This window comes from Platalea leucorodia (assembly GCF_965183815.1).
Source record: "Platalea leucorodia genome assembly, chromosome: 22".
Classification (NCBI taxonomy): Eukaryota; Metazoa; Chordata; class Aves; order Pelecaniformes; family Threskiornithidae; genus Platalea; species Platalea leucorodia.
This window is the reverse complement of record NC_138844.1, coordinates 4,362,173-4,371,453: the sequence shown is the minus strand read 5'-3', so window position 1 is coordinate 4,371,453 and position 9,281 is coordinate 4,362,173. Positions and strand designations below refer to the sequence as shown.

At 47.5% G+C, this 9,281-nt stretch overlaps 1 protein-coding gene across 7 annotated transcripts in view; it reads right to left on the bottom strand.

Annotated features, from left to right (window-relative positions):
- Positions 1-4,449: 4,449 nt before the first annotated feature.
- SPOP (speckle type BTB/POZ protein) overlaps positions 4,450-9,281 on the bottom strand; it is a 35,291-nt gene continuing 30,459 nt past the window's right edge. For all 7 annotated transcript variants that reach the window (XR_014230343.1, XR_014230344.1, XR_014230345.1 and 4 more), the window contains one exon: positions 4,450-7,817. The gene's annotated coding sequence lies outside the window, so the exon portion shown is untranslated. The remainder of the gene's footprint in view (positions 7,818-9,281) is intronic.

Below are 9,281 nucleotides of genomic sequence, written 5' to 3'. Positions count from 1 at the left end.
ACTTAACCAAGTTATTCCAGGCCTTTGTCTAGTCTGCCTTATCTCTCTTTATAAAGATAATATTCATTTGCCTTCTGGGGATGGAGTGAGACTGCACGATCGTCAAGCACTCTGGAAATCCTCCACTGAAAGGGGAGGCAAGCAGAAATGATTATTCATGAAATCCCCAGTGTTATGACTTGTTATTACACGCAGTAGACTAAAAATGCAAGTGGGCTGAATGCATCGTGTATTTGATCTAAGAATTATTACAGTTTTGCCAATTAGACCCAGAACCCAAATACAACCGCTTCCCTCCTCCTCCTCCCGCTCCCCTGCCAGAGCTTAGCACCAGCTGCCGTTTCATAAACACCAACATTTCCCCATCTTCCTGTGCTTTCAACAAACTCCAAAAGCAGCAGGTCCCTGATTGTTTTCCCTCCAATTAATGGCAGAGAGCACTGCTCTCCCAGAAAGAAGCTGCAACGTGTAATGCCACATCATGGCGACAGCCGCTCGCCCATCAGTGGCTTTTTCCTGCCCGAGAGGGAGCCGTGCCAAGCGGGGGGGTGAGAAAAGCAGCCCTTGGCATCCCCCCCAAGCCCTCACCTACCTGACAGCATCAAACACCGCTTGGGCTGGAGGGACGGGGCTGGAGGGTTAAGCAACCGGGCTGCTTTGCTGTTCAGTGCACCGGTGGCAGGACGGCATCCAGCCAAGCGCCGGAGGAATAGGGCAATCTGCTCCCTTAGGGGAGCTCAGCTCGTACACGCTGTTCTGCAGAATAAGGCCTGAACCTCCTGGTGGGAAAGAAGGATTTACTTTTGCCTGAGAGGTTTCCAGACCTACCAGAGCACCCATCTGCTACCCAAATGTCTGGTTTCCTAAAGGCTTGTGCCCAAAGAGTAGGAGGGAGACGCGATGCAGTAACCCCTTCTCCTCCAGTCCCCTAAGGTCACCACTCGCGGGGTGGTTTGCCGTTTGCTGCTCTGGAGCGTATCTGTTACCATCCAGATCGTGGGGAGGGTTTCCTCTTGTGTCTTGTTAGATTGCAAACAAAGAGACAAGAAGAGCTGAGTACAAGAATAGTGTTTTTTTAAAAATAGAAATATTCCCATTTAAGTGCTGTACGGATAATTCAGACTTACTTGGATTGCACAGAATTATCCAAGAGTGTCGGGGTGCGAGGGTGGCTGCAATCACAGCTCTCGGCTCCGAGCCCGCACAGGAGCAGGGCTGAATTAGCATTTGTTGCCCAAGGAGCCCTTCCCTGAGCCCGTTGGTGTCGCAGCCCCGAGCCTGGGCACGCAGGAGCCCTCCCGGTGCGCGGAGTCGGGGATTAACCAGCACCAAAGGCTGCAGGAAAAATCTGGGCGAGATGGAGTTGAGCAGATCGTGGAGGAGAACAGTGTCTGTCTGATGCTCACACACAGACAGTCCCAAATGCCTGAACATAACGGATGGGGGGAGGAAGAGATTTTAGGGGAACATTGGTCCAAAACCGCTCTGCCGTGGTTCACAGCGGAGCTGCCCGAGCCACCTCTGTGTGTCCGTCCCTGTCCCCTCCCTTCAGGACGAAGGGCACACTGCTTCCATGCTCACACAGCTTTGCAAACCACCCCTCACCTCCTAAAAACAATAAAATAAAATAAAAAACCCTTAACAAACGCACCAAAACCCACACAGGCACGAAGCAACCTCCTCCAGCCCCTAACAAAACCACCTCAAAGCCAGCCCTCGCCTCCTGCCAAGCCTTTCGGTGAGCCTCGGCGGCTCCGTTTCCAGCTGAACTAGCATCTGGTTGCTCGCGACGGTCTGAACCGCGCTGTCGGTGTCTGCAGGAGATTGCCAAGTCCCCCGGGACCAGGGGCCGCGGCGCCTCGCGCGCCGGTGCGCGGCGTCAAGCACGCTGTCAGTGCTCAATAGATCGTTGCAGCAGCATCCACAGGCGCTTCAGCAGGTGAAGCGGCGAAATAAAGGGAGAGGGGGAAGTTACAGGGGATGGAAAGCACAAGAAAGAGAACAAGAATTCAGACCTAAAAAAAAGGAAAGGCTGTCAAGAGGCAGCAAGAGGACAAGGAATGGAAAACTTGTCCAGCTCTTTCAAATCCCACCAGACCCTAACTCCTCTGCAGAGAATTCCCAACTCAAACCGCTTCAAACCCCACACCTGCTTGCACTAAAAAATATGCTAAATAATTCATTTTTCACTCGTGTGTTCTCGAGCTGCAGAATCCTCCCGGCTCCTGTAGCTTTGTGTGGTGTTTTAAGGGGAAGGTACGAACCGGCTGGGATTTTGGGAGGGGAGGTCGGGGTGTCGCCCCCCACCCTCTGGGATGGCAGAACTCTGGTTTCTGGTGCTGCTGCTCTTTGCTGAGCGGCGCGGAGCCTGTGTCAGCGTGGTGGCTGCGACACACAGGGAACAGAGCTGTGCCACGTACAGGATAAAGGCAGGGAGAAGGGAGGGCTGGTGTGTTTTCCACCTGCCAGGCTTTTCTGATCTGTGGCAGATGTCTCTCCGCTTTCAAACTGCATCAAGAAGCGTCCGCTTTCATCTAGCCTCCTCATTGGGAAATTTTCCCATAAGGGGGAAAAAAATCATCTGCTGCGGTCTGCTCAGTGCATCGCGCCGTCAAGGATGCATGTCTGCATTTTCGGCACACGTCTGTAGGACTTCATCCTGGACCGGCGACTCTCCTGCTCCCCCCACTTCGGCTCATCCTTCTGGAAGGCTGACGGCCTCATGCCTGCCCTGGTCCCCACGGTGCACTGGGAAGCCCATGGGGTGCTCCCCAACGGCGTACGCTCCTCTGAAAGCTCCCCACGCACTCAACGGGGACACGTACTACCTCCTACGCTACCTCCCAATCCTTCCATCAAGAAAAATTGCTTTACGAAGAGCAAAAAAGCCAGTTTTCTTGCTCCAAAACATATTGGGGGGAAAAGGACCAACAGGCAGGAGCAAGTCGCCGCAGGTGGGATGCAGCCGGCTCAGTCACCGCCGTCACCCTTCAGTCACCTACCTCCTCTCCCCCGCTCCGTGTCACCTCTCAATCCAAACTACAGGCGTTGGCTCCCTGCTTGCGTGCACTGCCGAGACGGACTCGTCCCCCAGCTGCAAAGAGGCTCCTACCTTCATGTGCACGTTTTTCCTCCAGAATTTTCAAGCATCCTAACATGGTTTCACGAGACTGAAGCTACTGAAGGAGATGTAGAAAGACAATTATAAACTAAATGAGAATTTCAGCAGGTTCCTTGGCTGAAACCATCTCCTGGGAAGGGTCCTGTTCAGAGACCCGTGCTATGGGCACAGCAGCCCAAACCAGAAGGAAATCCTTCGTTTCAGGCACAGGGGCTCTTAAATTTTATGTCTTGTTCAGAAAACTACAATCCCAACCACAAAACCAGTGAAGATACGGCATCTGAAAGGACATTCCTCAATGGACTCTATGCATGCATGTGGGACTGATGGTTAAATAAAGAAGTGAAGACAGCCCGCGGTGGAGCAGCCCAGGAGCCTACTGTGTCTGCAAATCGGTTTGAGGATACACTGGTGCTTTATAAACCTTTTGAAATTGCAGCCTGAAGACAGTGATTTTAACTACTATGTTCTCTCTTCTTGCCTCCAATATTACAACATCGTCCCACTGAGACGGTGATCAGATGCTGATACACCCAATCCAGAGTCTTTTCGTTACTATTGCTGCCGTCTACCACCGACTGCTTAAAAATATTTGCACCCAGCTCAAATTGGCATTTTTCTCAGCTATCAGAGGAAGCACAACTATTCTTGCATTTATTGTTATCCCATGAGCAAGTGCTGCTTACCTTGCAGATTTTATTTTGATCTCCTCAGCCCACTGGATGCTCTGGCACTTTGTCATGGGAAGACAGATATTTGCTTATACCATTGGTGGCCAGCTCTGTGTTTGCAGCCTCTGTTATAGCAAACATGGTATCTTAATTAAGGGACTTGTTGGCTTGCTGAACTCAGACAGATGGGATCTTAATTCAATTAGTATACTTTAATTACCTATTATAGTAGGACTTTAAAAAAAGTGGACACAAGTGAAAGGTTTTCTGAGCAGCTATCAATCGTATCATATACTTATCAATGATAAGCAGTAAATGCCATTCAGTCGTTTCTTTCTGCCACTCCTCTTCCTCACCCCTAAAAATGGCTGAATTTTATCTACAGTTTTGGGAATTTTGCCTGATCTCTCCCCTTGTGTATTGAAAGTAAACAGCAGCAAGATCTGAAGTGCCAACACACACAAGTAAATCAGCTGGAAAACGAGACGCCTGTATGTTAACCCACGTCCTCCCAAAGTCCCAAGCTACAGCAAGGCACCTGAAGAAGATCCACGTGTTTTTGCTTTATGGATTATAACTTGCCAGTTAATGCCAGTAAAGAGGTCCGAACCCAATTTAAAAATAATCTTGTCTTGGGACACAAGGATGTGCCCAATTATTTTTTCTGCTCTCTTTTAAAATTATTCTCTAAGAAAAGCCCTACAGAAATAAATCATAGTTGGGGTCCACTGTAAGGAGTCTCTCTACGGCTGATCTCAGACAGCAGCGACAAACTCGTGGTTAAGAGGTGCTGATGGAAGAAATCTCCCCACAGCTACTCTTTTGTGAAACTCCGCATTTTGAGGTCTGTTTCTGTAACACAGGGTTGTTTGTGTCTAGGGATGGAACTGAATTTTGGAAAAACATCCCTCTTCATCTGGTTGGAAGAGGGCTATTTCATCCCCAAAGCACCAAAAGAGCATAAGCAGGTCTCAGAAGACACAATTTCCCATTTACATTTTTACGAGTAAAAGGGTGGGCTTGGCATTCTCGTGATTTTTTTATTTCTATTTTGGGAATGAAGCTTGGAAAACAGGTGGAAGCAGCGCTTAAAATTGCTTAAAACTCTTTGACCACAAGATGTGACGTTACAGCATGCTTGCAACATCCAATAAACCTTTGAAAACAAGGTACTGGCCCAATTTGTTCTTGGCAGCTCTCTAGCCACGCATCCATTGCCAAGAACAGCATGAGCAGAGGGAGTGGCAATGCAAGCATCCCCCAGTCTCCCATGCTAACAAACGGGGAATAAACACGACGACCCAGTCTAGGCACGGCTTTCTGCTGAGACCGCCAGTGGTGGGACCTGTGAATGTCAAAACTGACTGTGCTCCGAGAGCCCCGTCTTTGATAGACCTCCGTCTATCAAAGAAAAGCATTTCTGGCAAGATACTGAGAGCCAAAAGATAGCAAAGGTTTGAAGTTTTGGGCTGGTTTGTTGTTGGTTGTTTTTTTTTTTTTAAAACAACTGAGGAGCTCCGAAAAATATAGTATTATGGTACGCGTTATCTATACTTATGTACAGCCTACCTATTTTCCGATGCATCAGGCTCTCCTCCCACTGTTTCTAAAGCCTTTTCTCTCCTCCTTACATTGCCATTTTACAGAAGCATCCACCCACAGGCTTTTTGTATAGCGCCAATCCATAGCCAGAGGTTTCAGATATTAGAGGGAAGGTAATAACACGTATTTTAAGTATCTAGTGACCGTTCACCACCAGGAAAAGTCTGCTTACATCAAAACCCCAAGAAGTTCCTCTCCACATGCTGCAGGCAGAGAGCGCAGTGCGGAGCAGCACGAGGCGCCAGTGCCGGGGGCAGGAGGGGAAACACAAATGGAGCCACCAGTCAAAACAGCTGCGGCTTTTAAATCCACAGCATTTCACCTCCATGAGGCTGCCCGTCAGCCGCTGCTGGACTGACGCTGCAAATATCTACCCGTACCCATCCATCACTCGGTATCATCGCAGCCGGCAGAGGAGTGCCAAAGGAGAGCAGCGCTCGTTCATGGGCATCAGGTAAAAGGCATTTGTTCAATTTAATTTTGGAGAACCACGCCGTCAAAGAATATATAGACAAGATTTAAAAAGCAAACCACTCATCAATGTAACAAAAACACCGCTTACATCCTACAGCCCAGCTCCACGCCACGCTAAAGCACCCACAATAATTATAACCTCACAGAATTATGCGTTTTAGAAGTCCCTGCAGCCCTGGAATGGAATGGAGTTATTGCTGCGGTGCTGAAAGGAAGGAAAAGGCTTATTTAAACATTTACCGTATGTGAAATGCCTCTTTTTCCCTTGCCTTTTGAGGCTTCAGCACCTAGAAATAAATCTAGCTCATTAAAGAATATTTCGTAGTTCAGTTTTGTTTACAGGCCCCAGCTAAGTAATGTCTGCTACCTAATTCAGGTTTTACCATCTGGCACAATCACATTAGGAATCAAATCTGCAAGGTGGTTTATTTTTTATTATTTCTTTTTTTTTTTTTTTTTAATTCAGGAGAATCTGAGTTAGGAGTGACATCACACTGGGCAGAGGAGAATAAAGAAAAGGCACTTTAATTTCACATCCTCTAGAGAGAGAAATTATTACAACCCATCAGAGCATCTCCTGCTCATTTATGTCTAAATGTTTTACAGTCACGAGGGGTGACCGCGAGCGACGGGGTTACTGCCTGCCCCTCAGCACAGCCATCGCAAAGGGCACGTACAGCACGTGAACCGGTTTCCCGGCAGCCCACGTAGGCAGAAGCAAGCACGCAAGGAATTACTCGTGTCTCAGCCTCACAGGGCTACAGGCAGTTGGACTAGATGATCGTTGTAGGTCCCTTCCAACTGAAAATATTCCACTCTATTCCATTCCCTTCTAATCTATCTTAAGACAAAGTTTGAGGCTGCTGTTGGGTGAACACACCATTACAGAACACCATTATTTCAATTAAGCACACCGGGACAGCGAGGCATGGTAATTATCTCGCCCAAGTTTGCCGTCTCCTTGCTGTACAGCGTGCAGGACAGAAGCCAATCTCCCCAAAGCCACAAACACAGGCTACAGAAAACTCCCAGCTCTCTCATTGCTGGCCACAAAAAGCACCGGCCAGTTGTCCTTGCGACGGGGGTGAAACCCCTGACGAGCCTCCAACAACCGCCGGAGCTGGCTGTGAGCTGTAACCTGGCCACAGACTAAAAACTCAACATCCTGTTCAGCTATTTTTGTCGAGTGTTTTGTTGTCTGGCAAAAATTCAAGAATAAGCAATAATTTTGCCAACGCCACCTGCCTAGAGGAGTGAAAAAAGTTAGTGGGAAAGAAAGGGAACGCGGACAAACTGCAATGCAGCAACAACCGGAATCAACAGTGGGAAACTCTCCTCCTAACGCAAAATAAAAAAGCAACCAAAACCTTGTAGTCCTACCGTAAGACTGAAATAAGTAGGCGTGAACAGGAAAAAAGGACTCGCCCCAGCTAAGAGATATAACAATCGTAAGAGTTAATGCTTACACTGCTTCATCTTACCACGCTAAGATAAGAAAGCAGATAAAAAGCACTCCGGCTATCGCGTTAGGTGCGGCAGCGAGGAAGAGGTTTGCGGACATCCAAGCAAAGACGTCACTGTCCAGGATGCCACGCTATTAAATATCGAGGAGCAGCACACCCACCTCCCCGTGTCGGAACCAGATCCCTGCTTGACGAAGTGCTTTCTCTAGTAGGTTTTATATGACTCAAAACCTCTGCGGCTGCCAGGAGCCTTCCAGAAGAAGTGGCACGACAGTTTGAAAACGGTTTTCATTTGTTTGTTTTCATCCCATTACTCCTAGATGTGCAACCTCTGGCTATTTCAAGGCTCGGAAAACTTCATTAGCAGCTCGGTACGAACATCTGAAGAGTTCTCGTCCTCAACACTGCTCCCCAGTGGCAAGAGTCAACGATTTTCTCTTCAAACCCTGCTCGGTTCCCCCGATGGCAGAGCTCAAAGTAATGTTCCTGCATTTGGATTAGAGAAAAATACTCCAGCGTAACACAGGACATCATTTCTCTTCTGGAGGGCTGGGGGAAGCGTTCCAGTTCCCATCCAGTTTATCATCCACCATCTCGATTAACTACTTTTTTTTTTTTTTTGGCCATTGATGCTTTTCAATTATTCAAAGAAGAGCCCTACATTTTATACCTCTCCTGCCTGTGATTTTTCATAATTTGGTGGAATAATTGCAATCCTCTCTCCATCCCTTCCCAATTTACCCCATCAATTAACACATTTCCTCAAGTGATTTTAATAATTCAGTCTTAGAGACAAAGCCTAATGTATCAAGTAGGAGCAAGATGCAAAATCCAAACCTAAACGTAACCCAAATTTCAACTGATTTTTCTTGCCCTGCACTCTGCCCAACAAACCCCAACTGGGTTAAAAGGCCACCTCCTACACTGAACTGCTCCTGCTTTATTTATCCTATATATTTTCCAAAAGCCTTCCAGGTCACTGCGATTTATTTCCCCAACTATTTCATGGGCTGTCATCTTTTTTTCCCCCCTCCTGCCTCCCGGTTTCTTTTGCCCGTTGTCTTCCTGGGCAGATCGAGCTGGCGCTCGCCCGCTGCACCCCCTCTTGCTGTGCACCCACCAGCACCGCCATTGGCAGTTTTAAAGTTAACTTTAAATGTAACATAGAAAAGAAACTGGAATTGCCAAGGCAAAATTTGCTGCAGCATGTGTCTGGAATTGCAGCCAAAGATCCAAGTGGGCAGCAGGTCAGGAAAAAAAAAAAAATAAAAAAATACACCCTCTATAATTAAATGTCTTTGTATTAGATTAACCAAAAAAAGTCATTAGAAATAAATGAGTTAAGTAATTCTGCAACACAAGTTAAATGGCAGTCATGAGAGAAAGAAAAACTGCATGGCCCAAGCTGACTGAACAAGATAATTATTGTAGCAAAGCCTTTTGCAAAATAAATTGCACGGAAGTTGAGAAACCTTCTGAAATGAAGTTTTTTTTTTAAAAAAAATACTCTTTGGCTCCTTCAAGGAAGTGGAGGGGAAAAAAAAGGAGGGGAAAAAAAAAAAGAAAGAGGAGAGAGATGGTATTGTGTCCTTAACAGCAGTTTGAGAACCAGAACAAAGCCAGAGAGAGTTTCAAAGCACAGCAGCTCTCCCCACTCCGCTGTTTGTTCTGCTCATGAGCAGACAAGCTGTTTCCTTTCATCTGGAAAAACTCACACAATAAGAAAAATACCTCAATAGAATCTGAGTCTGTAATAACAAAACCCAAGGGGCAGCCAGAAAGAAATCTTTTGGCCAGTAAAAAATATTTGGCATTCGGATCCTGAGAGCGAGCCGCCTGCTTCTGGGTGTAGGGCATACGCACGTCCTAGCGCTGCGGAGGAGGTCAGGGATCCATTGAGGTATTTCTCCTTCCCCGTCTCCTCCCCACGCCCAGATGAAGGCTGCAACC